Genomic DNA, 18,083 nt, shown 5'->3' with positions numbered 1-18,083 from the left:
CCTGGGGATGGAATGTGATTTTCCAGGTAAAGAACTGAGGCCAAGAATTAGCATCCCAGGAGGCAGCTGTATGCTGGTTAGGTGATGTCAGTCTGTGTACATGGGTGTGGGCGTGTCTATATACGAATTCATGTGCTGTGACTCTGTTGATGGGCACTTGCATTGCTTCCATATCTTAACTTTGTAAATAAGAACTCAAAGATGAGGCTAGTGGTCTCATGTGTGGAAACAGCACCAAGATCCTTGGGCATGACTTGAAGAGGAAACACTTTAGAGGAGCAGAAGGAAGACAGAGGAAGGTACCCAGGCCCCGTGATGATCAGGTGCTTGGTTTCAAGATCAGGAATCAGGGTACAGCACCTGAGCCCAGTCAGACCCTCACATAGGATGCTCTTTGGGATCCTTCTTGATTGGGGATGAGAAAGCACAGGGCCATCTTGTTGAACACTGGACAGGCATCTTCTTTAAGACCTGGGAGAGGAACTTTCTCCTGTTCTGTGCTTGTCTCCAGCTGCCTTTGCGACATGCCAGACACCTTCCATTTTCCTCTTTCCTTCCTTCCCCCGTTTCTTTTCTTTGTATTGTATTTTCCCTTATTTTTAGTTGTGATTTAAAACACACAACGTGAACTCTAACATCAAGCTGTTTGTGTACAGTACATTATTTTTAACTATATGCACATTTTTGTACAGCTGGTATTTAGAAATTTTCATCCTGCAGGACTTAACACTCCCATTTCCAGTTCCTCCTGCTGCTGGCAACCACCCTTCTACAACCTGCTTATGAGTGTTATTTCAGATACCCCATTTCAATGGCCTCATACAGTATCTATCCTTCTGTGAGTGGCTTATTTCACTTCAAATAGTGTCCTCTTTGTTCATGATGCTGCAAATGACAGGCTCTCCATCTTCCACAAAGACTGAATGGCACCTCACTGTATATATTCACCACATTTTCTTCCTCAATACATCTGCTTATGGACCTGGGGCTGTATTTCTATCTCAGATATCGTGTATAGTATATGGTGTATAGTGCTGCAGTGATCATGAGATTGCAGATCTGTCTTCTGGATGCTGACTTCTCTTCCTTTGGATATATACCAGAATTCGGATTCCTGGGTCATATGGTACGGTTTGTTCGTATTTTTTTGAGGAAACTTCATACTGTCTTCCATAATGGCTGTATCATTTTATATTCCCTCCAACAGTGTACAAAATTTCCAATTATACACATCTTCACTAATTTGATTTTCTCTAAAAAAAATTTTTTTTAACTCACACCCACATCTGAATGGGTGTGAGGTGATACCTCACTGTGGTTTAGGTTTGCATTTCCAGGATGATGAATGATGTGGGCACCTTTTCATATGTGTGCTGGCTATTCATATATCTTCTTTGGAGGAAGGTTTATTCAAGTTTGTAGCCCATTTTAAAACAGAATTATGTGTCCCTTATGATGCAATTGACTTCTAGTAGTTTATTATATATTTTGGATATTAGCTCCTTTCTCAAATATTAGATTTGCAAATATTTTCTCCCATGCTGTAGGATGTCTTTTCATTCTGTTGATTGCTGAAGAGACTATGCTTTCTCCATTGTACAGTCTTAGAACATTGGTGAAGGTCGTTGTTTCAGTCTATAAGAATGTTTTTGAAAGCTACTCTTCTGGTCTATGGGTCTCTCTTCCTGTTTCAATGCCATTACACCACTCTTTTGATTGTTGTGACTTTGCAATATGTTTTGAATTCAGGAGTGTGAAGCTTCCATCTTTGTTCTTGCTATCAAGATTGCCTTGGCTCTTTGGGGTTCTCTGTGGTTCCCTACATATTTTAAGAAAAAAATGTCCCTTTCTATAAAATGCCATTGGATTTCTGTTAGGTGTTGCAGTGAATCTGTACATCCCTTTGGGTGGTATGGAAATCTCAACAATATTGGCTTCCAGTGTACGAACATGGCATTTCATTCCAACTTTGTTTTCTGTTCAGTTGCTAAGTTGGGTTCGACTCTTTGCAACCCCAAGGGCTGAAGCATGCCAGGCTTCCCTGTCCTTCACCATCTCCTGAAGTTTGCTCAAATTCATGGCCATTGAATTGATGATACTATCATTCCAGTTCTTATTTAATTCTTTCAGCAATGTTTTGAAGTTTTCTGTATACAAGTTGTTTACCATCTTGGGACCTTTGTCCTTGACCTCCTGACCCTTCCAGAGCTGGGGTGAGAAGGATGGGTTTGTGATTCAAGGAAAATGTCCACCCTCCGCCTGCCCCTCCTCTTGGATTATGTCTAGCACAGGTGTACCGGGCAAACCCCAGCACCTCAGCTTATATGACCCCTGCTAGGAATTCATCTACGACCTAGGTGTTGACATTACTGTTTGAGTGTGCCCCCAAGGCCTCAAATGGGGCTTCCCAGGGCTCAGCAGTAAGAACCCGCCTGCAATGCAGGAGACGTGGCAGGAGCTGTGAGTTTGATCTCTGGGTCAGGAAGATCCCCTGCAGAAGGAAATGGAAACCCACTCCAGTATTCTTGCCTGGAAAACCCCATGGACAGTCCATGGGGTCGCAAAAGAGTCAGCATGACTTAGCGACTAAACAACAACACAAAGGCCTCACATAATTCCTGGCACATGTGGATGAAAGCAGGAAATATAAACGAATGCTCAGATCAGACCAACAAACTACTCTGCAACAAGGAAAAAAACAGGAGAGGGGTGGATGCCCCTTCCTCATCAGGGTATCTCTCAGTTCAGTTCACTTCAGTCATTCAGTCGTGTCCAACTCTTTGCGACCCCATGGACTGCAGCATGCCAGGCCTCCCTGTCCATCACCAACTCCCGGAGTTTTCTCAAACTCATGTCCATTGAGTCGGTGATGCCATCCAACCATCTCATCCTCTGTTGTCCCCTTCTCCTCTTGCCTTCAATCTTTCCCAGCAGCAGGGTCTTTTCAAATGAGTCAGTTCTTCCCATCAGGTGGTCAAAGTATTGGAGTTTCAGCTTCAACATCAGTCCTTCCAATGAATAGTCAGGACTGATTTCCTTTAGGATGGACTCGTTGGACCTCCTTGCAGTCCAAGGAACTCTCAAGAGTCTTCTCCAACACCACAGTTCAAAAGCATCAATGCTTCAGTGCTCAGCTTTCTTTATAGTCAAACTCTCACATCCATACATAACTACTGGAAAAACTATAGCTTTGACTAGACGGACCTTTGTTGGCAAAGTAATGTCTCTGCTTTTTAATATGCTGTCTAGGTTGATCATAACTTTCCTTCCAAGGAGTAAGTGTCTTTTAATTTCATGGCTACATTCAGCATCTACAATGATTTGGAGTCCAAAAAAGTAAAGTCTCTCATTGTTTCCACTGTTCCCCCCCATCTATTTGCCATGAAGTAATGGGACCAGATGCCATGATCTTAGTTTTCTGAATGTTGAGTTTTAAGTCAACTTTTTCACTCTCCTCTTTCACTTTCATCAAGAGGCTCCTTAGTTCCTCTTCACTCTCTGCCATAAGGGTGGTGTCATCTGGATATATGAGGTTATTGAAATTTCTCCCGGCAATCTTGATTCCAGCTTGTGCTTCATCCAATCCAGCATTTCTCATGATGTACTTATAAGTTAAATAAGCAGGGTAGCCATATACAGCCTTGACATACTCCTTTCCCTATTTGGAACCAGTCTGTTGTTCTATGTCCAGTTCTAACTATTGCTTCTTGACCTACATACAGATTTCTCAGTAGGCAGGTCAGGTGGTCTGCTACTCCCATTTCTTTAAGAATTTTCCACAGTTTGTTGTGATCCACACAGTCAAAGGCTTTGGGATAGTCAATAAAGCAGCAATATATGTTTTTCTGGAACTCTCTTGCTTTTTCAATGATCCAACGGATGTTGGCAATTTGATCTCTGGGTTCCTCTGCCTTTTCTAAATCCAGCTTGAACATCTGGAAGTTCACGGTTCATGTACTGTTGAAGCCTGCCTTGGAGAAATTGAGCATTACTTTGCTAGTGTGTAAGATGAGTACAATTGTGCGGTAGTTTGAGCACTCTTTGGCATTGTATCTCTAGAGCTGCTCTATTCAATGGCAGCCACTAGGTGGGTGTACCTGTTCACAATTAATTTAATTCCATCAATAACTAACTCAATCTATTAAAGGGAAACAAAACAAAACATCCAATTGTTTAGTCATACTAGGCACATTTCAAATGCTGGAATTTCTGGTTTGTAAACTTGGAGGTAAGAACTATAGATGGATTCCTGGAAGTGAGAAGTTGAAAGGTTATTTTTCAGCTTCTCCCTATTTTTGAAGGTTTACAACTGTGACCAGTGTCTTACTGAAGATGACTGAGTTCACAGAGCCCAGGGAAGATCTCAGAACCTGGAGGAAACCACAGGGTTTCTCTGTGTGATCCAGAATAACCTTAAATTAAGCAGGAGAAATGGGTGGGTCACACTTCCTAATAACTTCACTATTCATATTTTTGTTTCTCAGAATGCATTTTGGAAAGCATATATGACAGTGAAAATGAATGCAACAAAGGTAGGGAATGACATTCAGGTAGGATACAACTTGAAAGAGCTCCTGGGAACACTTGGGTTACACCTGCTGTTGAGGAAGAGGTAGACAACATTGAAAAACAGGAAATATATGTAGAAAAGTCCATTTCATATTTTAATATTAAAAGTAAGAAGGATTCTCGCCACGAGCTCTGTCTGTGCTGTGATTATAACTGCTTATCTTCCTTTGTGGACTTCCCTGATGGCTCAGTGGTAAAGAATCCACCTGCAAGGCAGGAGACGAGGGTTCGATCCCTGGGTGAGGAAGATCCCCTGGAGGAGGAAATGGCAATCCAGTCCAGGACTCTTGCCTGGAGAATCCCATGGACAGAGGTGCCCGGCCAGTTACAACCCATAGGGTCACAAGGAGTTGGGACACGGCTGAAGTGACTTACCACACACACATCTTTCTTTGTATGCAAAAACCATCTTTTCTGTAAGGTCTGCTCTTTCTTTTGGTCACTGCCAATTTGAAAGACTGGTGTCTGATGAGTACCCAAAGGGTATTGTGCACAAGAGATTGTGGTTTTGTGTTTATTACTGGCCCATGTGGCATATAATCTGCTGGGACACAAAACTCCCATAGGCACTTGCACCTGGACACCAAGTTCTTCTATTGAGTGCCAGCTGTTGGACCAGAATAAATTCTCTCCCTCTACACTTTGAGAATGTGTGGCTTGTATGCATGAGCTCAGGAAATACTTACAAATGATGATCAGATCAGACCAGCACACTACTCTGCAGTAGGAACAATCATGGGAAGAGCAATAATAGCTCCCTCATCTTTGATACTCTAGATCTGTGTTATACAGTGTGATAGCCATTAGCCAGAGGTACCTGTTCACAGTTGTCTAATTCAATCAGTAATTAACTCACTCTATTAATATAAAACACGAAACTCATCCAATTGCTCAGTCCCACTAGGCACATTTCAAGTTTGTTCATACAGTTGGAATTCCAGGTTTGTTAATTTAGAGGGAAGAGCTCTCATGGGTCTGCAGAAGTGAGAAGTTTTGAGGTGCATCTTCAGAATCTTTATCTCATATGGACTTTTCAACTGTGAGCAATGTCTTGTCGAGTGGTCTGACTCCACGAAACATAAGGAGGACCTGAGAACCTGGAGGGAAAAATCAGAGCGATGCTCTGAGACCCACAATAACTTCAAGTGAAGTAGGAGAAATGGGTTGGTCACACTTTCTAACAACTCGGTCACTCATGTTTGTGTTTCTACAGACCAGATGCTGGAGAGCACATGGAGCAGCCAGGATGAAGATGCTACAGGTAGGGAACAACACTCAGGTAGGGTCCAACAGGAGAGGGGTCCTGGGAACACTTGGGCTACACCTGCTTGTTTGGAGACTGAGGAAGGTGGATGTGAAATGGGGGGAAATGTTGAAATATGGGTAGAAATCGGATTTGGTGTGGGTTGTTTTTTTTTTTTTTTTTGTATTTTAAATGAAAAGTGAAAGTGTTAGTCACTCAGTCGTGTCCTACTCTTTGTGACCCCATGGTTTGTAGCCTGCCAAGCTCCTCTGTCCATGGAATTCTCCAGGCAAGAATACTGGAGTGGGTTGTCATTTCCTTCTCCAGGGAATCCCGGGGATTGAATCCAGGTCTCCTGCACTGCAGGCAAATTCTTTACCAACTGAGCCACCAGGGAAGCCCTTTGTATTTTAAACATATAAGAGTAAATGGATGGTCTTTGGTAAAGTCCATGGTCTTTGACTGTGCTGTGTCTACAATCATCTTTTCTGCCTTTGGTATGCAAGAAGTATTTACCTACGATTTTTCCTGCTTTTGTTACTGCCCAGTGTGAAAGTTTGGTTTCTGATTAGCACCCTGAGGGTATTATTATGCAAGAGAGATTTTGGTGTTGTTTTCTTTATTGGTCTATGATGCACATAATCTGCTGGGACACAAAACTCTCATTGGCACTTGAACCTGGACACCAAGTTCTTCTGCTGAGAGTGAGGAGGTGGACGAGAAGTCTCTCCCTCTGTCCTTTCGTGGCATCACGTTCATGTTCTGCCCTCATGTTTGTTCCTCACATAAAGGGCACCCCCAGTGTGGAGGAGTTAAAGGATCCGTCCTCTGGGGTTACTGCATATGCTCCAGTATCCTTGATCTCATCCCTGCCTCCTCACCTCACCCAAGGCTTATGTCATGAATGTACATCCATTTCTGGGATGTCCATATCCAGTGGCCCCTAGAGACCCTCCCTGGCAGGCAAGAATTCTGGTGGACTGTGTGCAGGGGCTGCTGGGCTTGCTTTGCCCACTGCCGACCGTTGTCACCTGTGACTGTCAGGGTCTCAGGACAGAGCTTCAGGATAGCAAAGCCAGAGGGCCCTGCTGACCTTAGATCCCTCTGCTCCAACCAGACATGCCTCTGCAGAGGCCCCCAGCCTCTGTTATGCTCATCCTGTGACCTCTCCTCAGGCCTGCCCTGCTCTGTCCCTCTGTCTCTAAGGTTCAGGGCAAACATGGGCAGGTATGGTGTATTCATGTAGGATCTGTGTTGAATCATTTTCACGTTAAGGGAATTTGGACTACTAACTTTCCCTCTGATTTGACTCTCATCTTCTGTAAGGGGCTAGGAGATCTGTGGGGTTGGTGTGAGGATTAAGTATCTCCCAGGTGCCTACAGTCACCCCAGGCACAGGACCGTCGCTTCTTACGTGGACTTAGTTGCGCTTCCCTCCCACAGGGACCGACACAGCATCAGGCCCATGCCTGCTACTGCACGGAAAGGATGCATTGCCTTGTTGATCCACTGTCTGACTGAAGACGGTGGCAGTATACCCATGGACATTCCTCCAATGTGCCCGTACTGGAGAACTATATGATTGATGGAGGGGGACAGGAGAAAGGAAAGAAGCACTAATTCAGAGAGAAATAAGGAAAGGAAGGAGTGAGGAGGACGATGGAGAGAGGGGAAGGCAACCTCATGCACAGAGATGCTGAACACAGTGGCTGCCTGAAGGAGGAACAGGATGACACAGGCCTTCATTTGTGGTCACATGTAGGGCATCTGAGGGCTGCAACAGTATGTGAGAGGTCAGAGACCCACTCCTTCATTGCAGGGGTGAAACAATCGATGCCTTGGGAGGACCATGGACACAAGGACAGAAGGGATTCTGAGAGCAGGCTACAGGATCCCAGGAGCATCAAGGCCCCTAGTTCTCATATTGACTCTAATTCTCTGCTTTCTTTTCTCTTGGCCACCACATCTTTGCTGCCCTCGGACACTAGAATACTACTTCGAGTCTAATGAAGAATCGGATCAGGAGAGCAACAGTCTGCATGTAATTTATTTCTTTCATCTCTTTTTCATTTTCTCTTTTCTTCTAATCATAAGCTCCTCTTTGTAGTGCTTTCGCATCCCCACTTTGGATGATTCTTGTCCTGAAGTATCTGGTCTCATGCAGGCACATGTGTCCTGGGATCTTTTTATAAAATCTCTCTGCAGCCCTCCTCCCCCACTTTCCTAGCATCCCCCTGGCTTCTGACCCCACTTCTGCACCATTGAATCTGGTAGAGCTACTCTGAGTGGTCTGGGCAGGAAGTTGGCTTTGAGTCAGACCCCTTTGAAATCTGGCCCTGCCCTGGGGTTCCCCACATGGGTATTCTGCTGCTTTGGACAGCTCTGGACACGTGCAACCATTTTCTTCCCTCCAGATGTCAAGATATTCTCTCCTTCTCCTCTTAAGAGAAGCTCTTGGGTCTGCAGTCAGTGAAGAAGAGGACAGGGAGGAGGAGACATAAATATGGAGGGTGGGGATGAAAGGTAAGGCACACAAGCACACGTGTCCTCGTCATGTCCCTAACTTACTTCATGGCATTTCAGGAAGACCAGCACAAACACTGAGGCCGCTGCTATCACGTGTGACACAAATGTGGGGGAAAGAGGATTGTAATGATTCATGCAGACAAGCGGAGAATGCTGTGAGCTGAGCACATCTCCTAGGGGGACTGGTATCCTTTCACAGAAGCCCCGGAGGCTCCTAGGTGTGGTCCTCCAGTAGCTCTCACTTTGGAGGGGAGGAGCCAGCGTGTGTATGACTCCAGGAGATGCTGTTCAAACTGTTTCTTTGTGAAGAGCACCACTGGAGTGGTGCATCATCGCCATCTGCCCTTTCAAGCCCCCAGTGTTGTCAGCCCAGAGCACCCCCACTTAATCACTAGGTGATGGCATTGACTTCCTCAGTTCCAAAGGTTTGGAGAAAAAAAGAATGAAGAAGACACAGGCACCCCAGGGCTCAGAAAGCAGGACAGCCCCACTGCCCAGCCTGGCATCCCAGTGGTGCTTAGTAGGCCCCGCATCAAGTAGAGGACACTGAAGGATCGCAACCTGAGTGGCAGCTGTCCAAGCCTCTGGGGAGGCCAGGGGAGCGCTTAGGTCACCCAGGGGGACCATTTCTCAAACTGGAGTTTGAAGTTCTGTAGATTCTGGTCTATGTGTCAAATTCCCACTAAACACCTGAGAAAAATTCAAGTCAGGGTTCACCTGGGATGAGTTACAGGGCAGGATTCAAGTTACTTTTGTTCCTTTTATTTATTTGTATTTATTTTAACATGAACGCCACTTTTTTTATTACACTTTAAAAAGCAGTGTCTTCTGTAAACTTTTCATGTTGCAATATACCACTGAGATAAACCCATGTTTTTATTACTATAGCTTAATGATTTTTTAAATTAAAAGCACAGGCAAAGCTTTGCTGGGGGCTTAGAATCGTTGTCCTTTAGTTGCTAAGTCGTGTCCAACTCTTTGCAACCCCATGGACTGTAGCCCACCAGGCTCCTCTGTTCATGGGATTCTCCAGGCGAGAAAACTGGAGTGGGTTGCCATTTCCTTCTCCAGGGGATCTAGAAGGAATGATCAGGGGTAAAGGGAGCTGCCCGTGTCTCTGTCATTTCCACCGGGCAGATCTCATGATTGGTGGTATTGAGTGTGGGCTGGAGGGGCAGGGTCACTCTTCCCCCCTGTGTCATCAGACCCCCTGCTCCTCACAGGTTCCAGGGGAGAGGCGCTCAGCTTCTTTGCCCCAGAGCCTCAGGCCTTCCCCTTTCCTCTGCACCAGCTTCACTGTCCAGGGACTTGAAGGCTACCCAGACAAACGACCAATTCAGTTGCTCCCACGGGACATTCATATTCCCTCTCTGCTAACAGACAACACCTTCAGCAAAGAGACCCCAGTGCCCTGTGGATCTGACCTCTGGGGAGGTCAGGACCCAAGGCTACTTCCCCGGCCTGCGGAGTCTTCTGGCTCCTGCACACTCACTACACACACGGCCCAGGGAGCCTTCTTCCATTTGTCTTTGAGCCTCCTCAGTGATTCCAGCCCTCGTGTTTGTGTTGCAAGTCCTGCCCTGACACCTGTGAAGGCCTTGACCTGGGGGCCTCAGCCTGGGCCTCAGAGGGGAAGGAAGCAGAACAGAGTCAGGAGGTTTCCAACTGGACAAGGAACAGGGTCGGCCTCACTGCTTATCTCCTAAAGAACCTAATTTAGTACAGCTTAGTTTTTTTTTATTGTATAGCTTTAGTATTATGTTCAGATATATGTTTTATATATACTGTGGAAGCTTTCTATATTAAATGACATTCATCTATCCAGTTGCTTTTAACATATTTTCCTATAAAAATCACCTTAATCAGAGGTAGGACTAAATGAATTGCTGTCCGGCATTCACCCTCGTGTCCACCACCAAGGTCACCCCCTCTCTTATGTCACCGTCATTCAGTCTTCATTATATCAGGTGACTATGAATTTAGTCTATACCTTCTGTCCTGATGTGTCTTTCTAAGGATTCTATTTTCTGAAGTCTGTTCATTCCTTTGATCATGAGAACAGTATTTCCCAAGATCTTCATGATGACTTGAATGACAGGGCCTTTGGTACCCAGTTACTTACCTGCTAGAAAGTTCATGCCTCATCATTTCTCTCCTTGAGCAGTTCAAATACATTGCTCTACTTTTTTTCTGGCACAGAGTATGTCTCTCCAAAAAGTCTGATCGAATTCTGATTTTTGTTCCATTATATGTCACGTGCTATTTTGTTCTAGATGCCCAAAAGATTTTTTTCTTTAAAGCCCTGTAAGTTTATTAGAATATCATCTGCCTTTAGTCATTACAAGTGAATGCACATTGTTCTCTTCAAAAGACAATTTAAAAGTTGTTTTTAAAATTATCAGAAAAATTTGGACAATAATGCCTATTATTTGCTTTGCATCTTTTATTGATTTTTCTCTTTCAGGTCCTTGAATTTTTCAAATATCAGATCTCTTATGATTATATTTCACTTTTAACACACTCATGAAATATTTTATAAATTTTTGCTTAATTTATTTTCCAGAAGTGTTTTTAAACAGTGTTTAAGCTCTACCTCCTTACTGTTTCATTCCTTACAAGGCATTATTTGATAGCAGGTTTCTGTTTAAATTTCATTTACATGTACTTTTCAATATTTTCTTATTCTTTTGGGAGTTTCACGTCTTCATTTCTGAGTTTTCTTAATTCTGATCTATGATGTACTTGTAGTGTTCATTATTAATTCATAGCATCACCCATGAAAAGAGAATGGTCACACCCATGAAGAATTGCTAAGCATTTGTGTAGGGGTTCACTACTCCAAGTCCTTTTTTGTTTGTTAACTGAAGTACAGTTGACATACATCCTGATACTTTCAGCTGTGCAACACAGTGGCTCCATATTGCTGTACAGAACAAAATGATCAAGCAACAGGACTAGTTACCATGTGCTGTGATACAAAATTACCACAGTATTACTGACTACATTCCCCATGTTGTATATTTCATCACCTCAACTCATTTCTTTGGGAATTGGAAGTTTGCAACTCTTAATCTCCTTCAGCAATTTCTATATCACTCAATCCCACTTCCCCTGGCAACCAGTTGTTTGCTCTCTGTATCTATGAGTCTGTTTTGCTGTGTTTCTTCATTTATTTTGTTTTTTAGATTTCCACATATAAGTCACATCATATGCTATTCATCTGTATCCATCTGACTTATTTCACTTTGCATAGTACTTTCTAGTTTCATCCACGTTGTAGCAAATGGCAAGATTTCATTCTCTTTTATGGCTGAATATCATTCCATTCCATGAGTAACCACATCCTCTTTATCCATTCACCTATCAATGGACACTGGTTGCTTCCTTATCTTGGCCAGTAAAATGATGCTGCAATGAACACAGACCTAACTATATCTTTTCAAATTATTTTTTTTTTTCTTCAGAATACCCAGGATGGAATTGGTGGACTGTATTGTAGTTCTATTTTTAATTTTTTTGAGAAAGCTTTATACTTGATATATTACTTAACATATTGCCTAATAATGCAGCCTACTATACTTCACCTCATTCTGAAGCTCTTAATGAATATTTCCTTTTTTCTTTACTATTATATTTTTTTTAAAGTAGAAAAAAATTTAGGACATATTTTTTAACCTGATTCATACACATAATTTGCTGAAACTAGGAATGAGTTCATGAATTTTTTTGAAGTTCTGATGTTTCTTTACATTCCTATACCTAAAGTTGGTATTTTTTATAACTGTGATTTATTGAGAGTGACACTGAATGGTACACATATACAAACTCTAAAACCAACTTTAATAAAAAAAATGTTGATTGCAAACCAAATTTGTTTCTGTGTTAATGGATTGACTGAGAGGATAAAGGCTGGAATGCAGAATTATAGAGAAAAGAAAGAAAATGTTGGAATGCATGAAAAGGCAGATTTCTTTGCAAAAGAACAGAGAGAAAAAATTATTTGTGTAAAGAAGGAAAATATCCTGCTGTAGGATTTGGTGGAAAGAGTATTTTCCCATCTTAAAAATCTGCAATTTAATCCCAAGTATTAACAAATCTGGGCTTCCCTGGTGCTCAGTGGTAAAGAATCTGCCTGCAATGCAGGAAATTTAAGAGATGTGGGTTTGATCCCTGCTTTAGGAAGATCCCCTGGAGGAGGGCATGGCAACCCACAGCAGCATTCTTGCTTGGAAAATCCCATGGACAGAGAAGCCTGGCAGGCTGCAGTCCATTGACCACAAAGGGTTGAACATGACTGAAGTGACTGAGCATGCGTCACATGTCAAGAAATCTATAAATTTATATTCAGTTTCTGACTTTGTTTTGTTCTTTAAAGAATATTAAATATTAAAACTTATCTGCATATTTGATGTCAATAAATTTATACTGGCTCAGATATAATAAAGTGACTCACAAACTTCTTTGGAACTAATTGTGTTGTCATCTTGTTACCCAAGCTGCTATGAACAATGTATTTTCAAAGAAGACAAAATACACATAGATATTATTATAGCTGAAAAAAATGAATCATTCTTGCATTGTATTTGGTAGATAATTCTAACTTATATTCTCCATTATGAACTAAAATTACAATTAAACCTGAATTTGTGATGATTTCAGCACTGACCAAAATGAGTAGCTCATTAAGGTCACAATGGGTTGTATTTTCGTCAGGATACATGTGTGTGACTATAAAGAAGCAATGTCTGGGTATGGGCTATAATAATTAACATGGAAACATTGTTTGAAGGGTTCTGTTGGCTTGTTCGGTCTCTGATCTAATGCCTATTTGCTAAAGGCGTATGTGTGTTGACAGAGTCAAAAGTCATAACCCTGTTGATAACTGTTTTTATCATTGATGTTTGGCAACTTATTAAGCATTTTTCCACTTCTCAATGGGCATTGGGACTGAGTAACATGCTTTGTCTGGTACTTAATGCTCATCAATTGTACAAAACGCCTTGTTTTTTCCTTTCTCATGGTGTGTCCTATTTCACTCTGTCCTGTGAATCCCACAATCCTAAATGTTTTCAATGCTGACACTCATGTCCTCATGACTCAATCTTACCTTCTTTCCTGAAGGAATATGTTGGGGAGGCAGGAGCACTTGGCCCCCAGAGTTTTCTCTTGCTGTCTCTTAACTCCTTATGCTGCTAAGTCGCTTCAGTCATGTCCGACTCCGTGCGACCCCATAGACAGCAGCCCACCAGGCTCCGCCGTCCCTGGGATTCTCCAGGCAAGAACACTGGAGTGGGTTGCCATTTCCTTCTCCATTGAGTAAAAGTGAAAAGTGAAAAGTGAAAGTGAAGTCATTCAGTCACGAGCGACTAGTGGCCACCCCATGGACTGTAGCCCACCAGGCTCCTCCATCCATGGGATTTTCTAGGCAAGAGTACTGGAGTGGCTTGCCATTGCCTTCTCCAACACTAACAAATATCAAAAATAGCATTTGCTATTGTACAATGAATCTTGCTAAGTAATAGGAAATATTAAACTTTGGAGGAAAACATAAGCAAACTATCTCCTTACTTTACCATAGAAATATTTTACATATCTTGGTAGTCTCCTTTAGAATTTTTTTAAAAAATTGAAATATAATTCTCATATCATGAAGTTCACCATTTTAAAGTGTACCGTTCAGTGGTTTTTAGAATATTCATTAACTCCGATGTTAAAAAAATTTTATTTTTCTGCTTCATTTTCATTTTGCCTAATTTTATCTTCATATTTCTGTGCTTGCGTGTAGTTTTCACATTTATCATTTTAGATTGGTGTTGTCATGTCTTCAGTTACATAGCCATTCTCTATTCATTGGACATGTGGGCATTCTATTTCTAAAATTATTTCAATTATTAATCTCATGAATTTACAATAGTTATAACATTAATTTTGTCAATATATTACTAAAATATTAATTTTAAAATTAATATTTTGTATAATTATTAATAATGATAATACTACCTTAAACAGATAAATCTTTATTTTAAATCATTTCTTTAAGAATATACTCAGAGGTATTAATTACTGAATAAAGGAATGTGATTATTTTTAAATTCTTTACATTTTTTTCCTTAACTCTTGCAATAAACTGAAGATGCTAACAATGTTTGCATATATCCATATTCAATACCTGACCAGTATTGTTTCATTATCTCATTTTTTTTGCCAAATAAGGTGGTATAAAATGGTACAATAAAGTAATTTTAAATTTCATTGCTTTAATTACGAGAGAGGAAGCAAACTTTTCTGTACAATGATTGTAGGTATCTAAGAATTGTCCACATGTGATAGAACTGTTCCCATCATATCACACTGCTGCTCAAAAACCTACAATGCCTAATCTAAACACAGCACATATGCTATGCTATGCTATGCTAAGTCACTTCAGTCGTGTCCGACTCTGTGCGACCCCATAGACGGCAGCCCACCAGCACATAAAAGGCGCTAAATATTGACTGGCTGTCTTATTGCTTCTAAATCCAAATCTAAGTAAATATTTCCCCGGCACAAAGTCATTATTTTAGGTATTGTGTCACTTACGGATTGAGTGATTCTCAGTTCCACCTTATTCGTGGTTTGGACTAGCCTGTGAAAATGGATCCTGGGCTTTAATTTTTCCTGCGGCGCTGGCGCTGACGTTTTGTCAATAGAGGGCGCCAGAGAGACAATACAGAAGAAAAAGGACTTCCCTGGTGGCTCAGACGATAAAGCGTCTGCCTGCAATGCAGGAGACCCGGAATCGATCCCTGGGTTGGGAAGATCCCCTGACGAAGGAAATGGCAACCCACTCCAGTACTCTTGCCTGGAAAACCCCATGGACAGAGAACCTGGTGGGCTACAGTCCATGGGGTCGCAAAGAGTCGGACACCACTGAGCGCCTTCACTTTCGCTTTCTTCAGGGTGCTTCCTCAGCAGTTCTCCTGCACCTGCGGGGCCATCGTGTGCCGGGCTCCTCCAGCACTCAGAGGTGCCCTGGTGCCCAGCCTCTTCCCTGTTCTGCCCTGCAGCCAGCAGCCCCACAGACCCCACCTCCCCGACTCCATCCTCGGTGTCTCCACACTCTCCTGCAGTTTTATAGTAGAGTGCCTCCAGTGATCAAGACAACTGCCCATGAACTCTTTTCCTTCACACTTCAGAGCGCAGCTTTCTAGAAATGTCCACTGTCTGGCACCGACAATAACTTCTCTAGCTTTCGGTGAGTCACAGCTGCACAGATCTGGACCTCAGCCTAAAGCTGGGGTGGGGGAGGGGAAACTCTTCCTTGGATGCTGCTTGTCTTCCTATGGGTACTGGCTGTTCTTTATAACTGCTATTTCTATCCTGGTTAACGTTCTCTTTGTTTGTTACTAGTCAACCCCTCATTGGCCACCTGATGCAAAGAACTGACTTATTTGAAAAGACCCTGATGCTGGGAAAGACTGAGGGCAGGAGGAGAAGGGGAAGACAGAGGAGGAGATGGTTGGATGGCATCACTGACTGGATGGACATGAGTTGGAGTAAACTCCGGGAGTTGGTGATAGGAAAGCCCAGGGTGCTGCAGTCCATGGGGTCGCAAAGAGTGGGATACAACTGAGCGACTGAACTGACTGTCTGTGATGTAGAATTCTTTACCTTGAACTTCTCATGTTCAGATCACACGGTGATTTCTCTCTCCTAATTGGACCCTGGTGGATACAAATACTGACATGTGCAGGCAGGAGTTGGGAACACCAGTGAGAGCTGCCTGACAGCAAGGTGTGGGTGTGTAATTGACTGGAAACAATACATGAGGAAATAAGTATGTATTATTGCTGCTGCTGCTAAGTCGCTGCAGTCGTGTCCGACTCTGTGCGACCCCATAGACGGCAGCCCACCAGGTTCCCCCGTCCCTGGGATTCTCCAGGCAAGAACACTGGAGTGGGTTGCCATTTCCTTCTCCATTCAGTAAAAGTGAAAAGTGAAAGTGAAGTCGTTGAGTCTTGTCTGACTCTTAGCGACCCCATGGACTGTGGCCCACCAGGCTCCTCCGTCCTTGGGATTTTCCAGGCAAGAGTACTGGAGTGGGGTGCCATTGCCTTCTCCGAAGTATGTATTATTACATGTAACATAATCCTCCTAACTCACCCTGGGATTTTAATTTTCATAACAAATTTATCCAGAGAGAAGACGTAATTATTCCACCTTGGGTGGGGGGGCCAAGGAACTTTTAACTTGTGATGCCAATATATTTTCTGCGTTATTTTGAAGCCAACCTAGAAATTGTATCATTGTATCAGTAAAAAAATTCACTTGGCATCTCTACAAGTTTTTAAAAAATTTAACTACAATACCATTGTCACACCTAAGAAAAATAACATCAGCACTTTAATACCACCAGATATTCAGTGTTCACATCTTTCCAATTGGCTCATAAATTTTTTCAGATGTTTTGTTTTTAATAAATTTAAACATTTGTTTCAGTAAGTATTGGAACCATTGGATATCTGTATAAAAATGAATACTGATACTCTATCTGACACACACACACACAATTAAGGTGGATCACAGACCTGAATGTGTAAAGGAAAACAAAGTTTTAGATGAACACATAGATTTGGAGTAGGCGAGGTTGGCTTAAACAGAACACAAAAGGCACTAACCTTAAAAGAAAAATGATAAACTGAGCTTCACGAAAATTAAGAAATTCTGTTCAGGAAAAATACTATTAAGACAGTTAAAATGAAAGCCACAGACTTGGATACACTTTGCTTTCTTATCTCTGATAAAGCACCTCTGTTAAGAAAGAACTCCTGCAAGTCACGAAGAGAACACACAACCCAATTTAAAAACTGGCAAAAATATCAGGATCACTTGCAGTCCCTTCAAAAATACAGTTGATCTAAACAACATGCTATGAAAGAACCAATGGGTCAATGGTGAAATCAAAGAGCAAATTTAAAAACATCTCGAGACAAATGACAATGAAACGACAGCCATACAAAATCTATGGGATGGAGCAACACCAATCCTAAGAGGGAAGTTCAAAGCAATACTAGGCCTTCTTCAAAAACAAGAAAAATCTCAAGTAAGCACCCTAAGCTACTACCTAAAAGAATTAGAAAAGGAAGAATAGACAAAGCATAGTCAGAAGAAAGGAAATCATGAAGATCAGAGAGGAAATAAATAAGATAGAGATAAAAAAAGTAGAAAATAGTCAATAAAACTGTTTTTTTTTTTTTTTTTAAGGATAAACAAAACAAACCTCTGGCCAGGCTCACCAAGAAGAAAAGAGAGAAGACCCAAGTAAACCAAGTAAAAAACCAAAAAATACGAGTGCCCACTGTACTATCACTGTTATCTCTGTTTGCTTATTGAGGCAAACATTATCAGTAGATGGTAACACCACAGAACCAAATATTCATACAGTCTCCAAGTCTCCCCATAGATCATTTACCGATGACAAAGGAGAAAAAGGAATCTTTCAAGTTGAGAATTAAGGCAGACATCACCTAATCAAGTAATCAAACTTAACATCATCGATAAGACCAAAAAGTTGGGGAAAGGGAATGCTTTGAACACATTCTTTACAAGTGAGAAAATAACTGCTCTAAGCAAATGATCAATAAAAAAGGTGATCTATATCAGTAATTATCATGTAATGACAAAATTTAAAACACAATGAAATGCCACTATATGCCAACCAGAATGACTTAAAAATTTAAAAGACCAACAATACCAAGTGCTGGTA

At 42.0% G+C, this 18,083-nt stretch overlaps 1 long non-coding RNA gene across 1 annotated transcript; it reads left to right on the top strand.

Annotated features, from left to right (window-relative positions):
• The first annotated feature begins 14,995 nt into the window (after positions 1–14,995).
• Positions 14,996–16,319, top strand: LOC132342451 (uncharacterized). Its single transcript, XR_009490833.1, has 2 exons — positions 14,996–15,572; positions 15,728–16,319. It is a non-coding gene; the product is annotated as an uncharacterized lncRNA (long non-coding RNA).
• Positions 16,320–18,083: the final 1,764 nt, after the last annotated feature.

Source organism: Bos taurus, chromosome 16, assembly GCF_002263795.3.
Source record: "Bos taurus isolate L1 Dominette 01449 registration number 42190680 breed Hereford chromosome 16, ARS-UCD2.0, whole genome shotgun sequence".
NCBI lineage: Eukaryota > Metazoa > Chordata > Mammalia > Artiodactyla > Bovidae > Bos > Bos taurus.
This window is presented reverse-complemented; position numbering and strand designations above follow the sequence as displayed.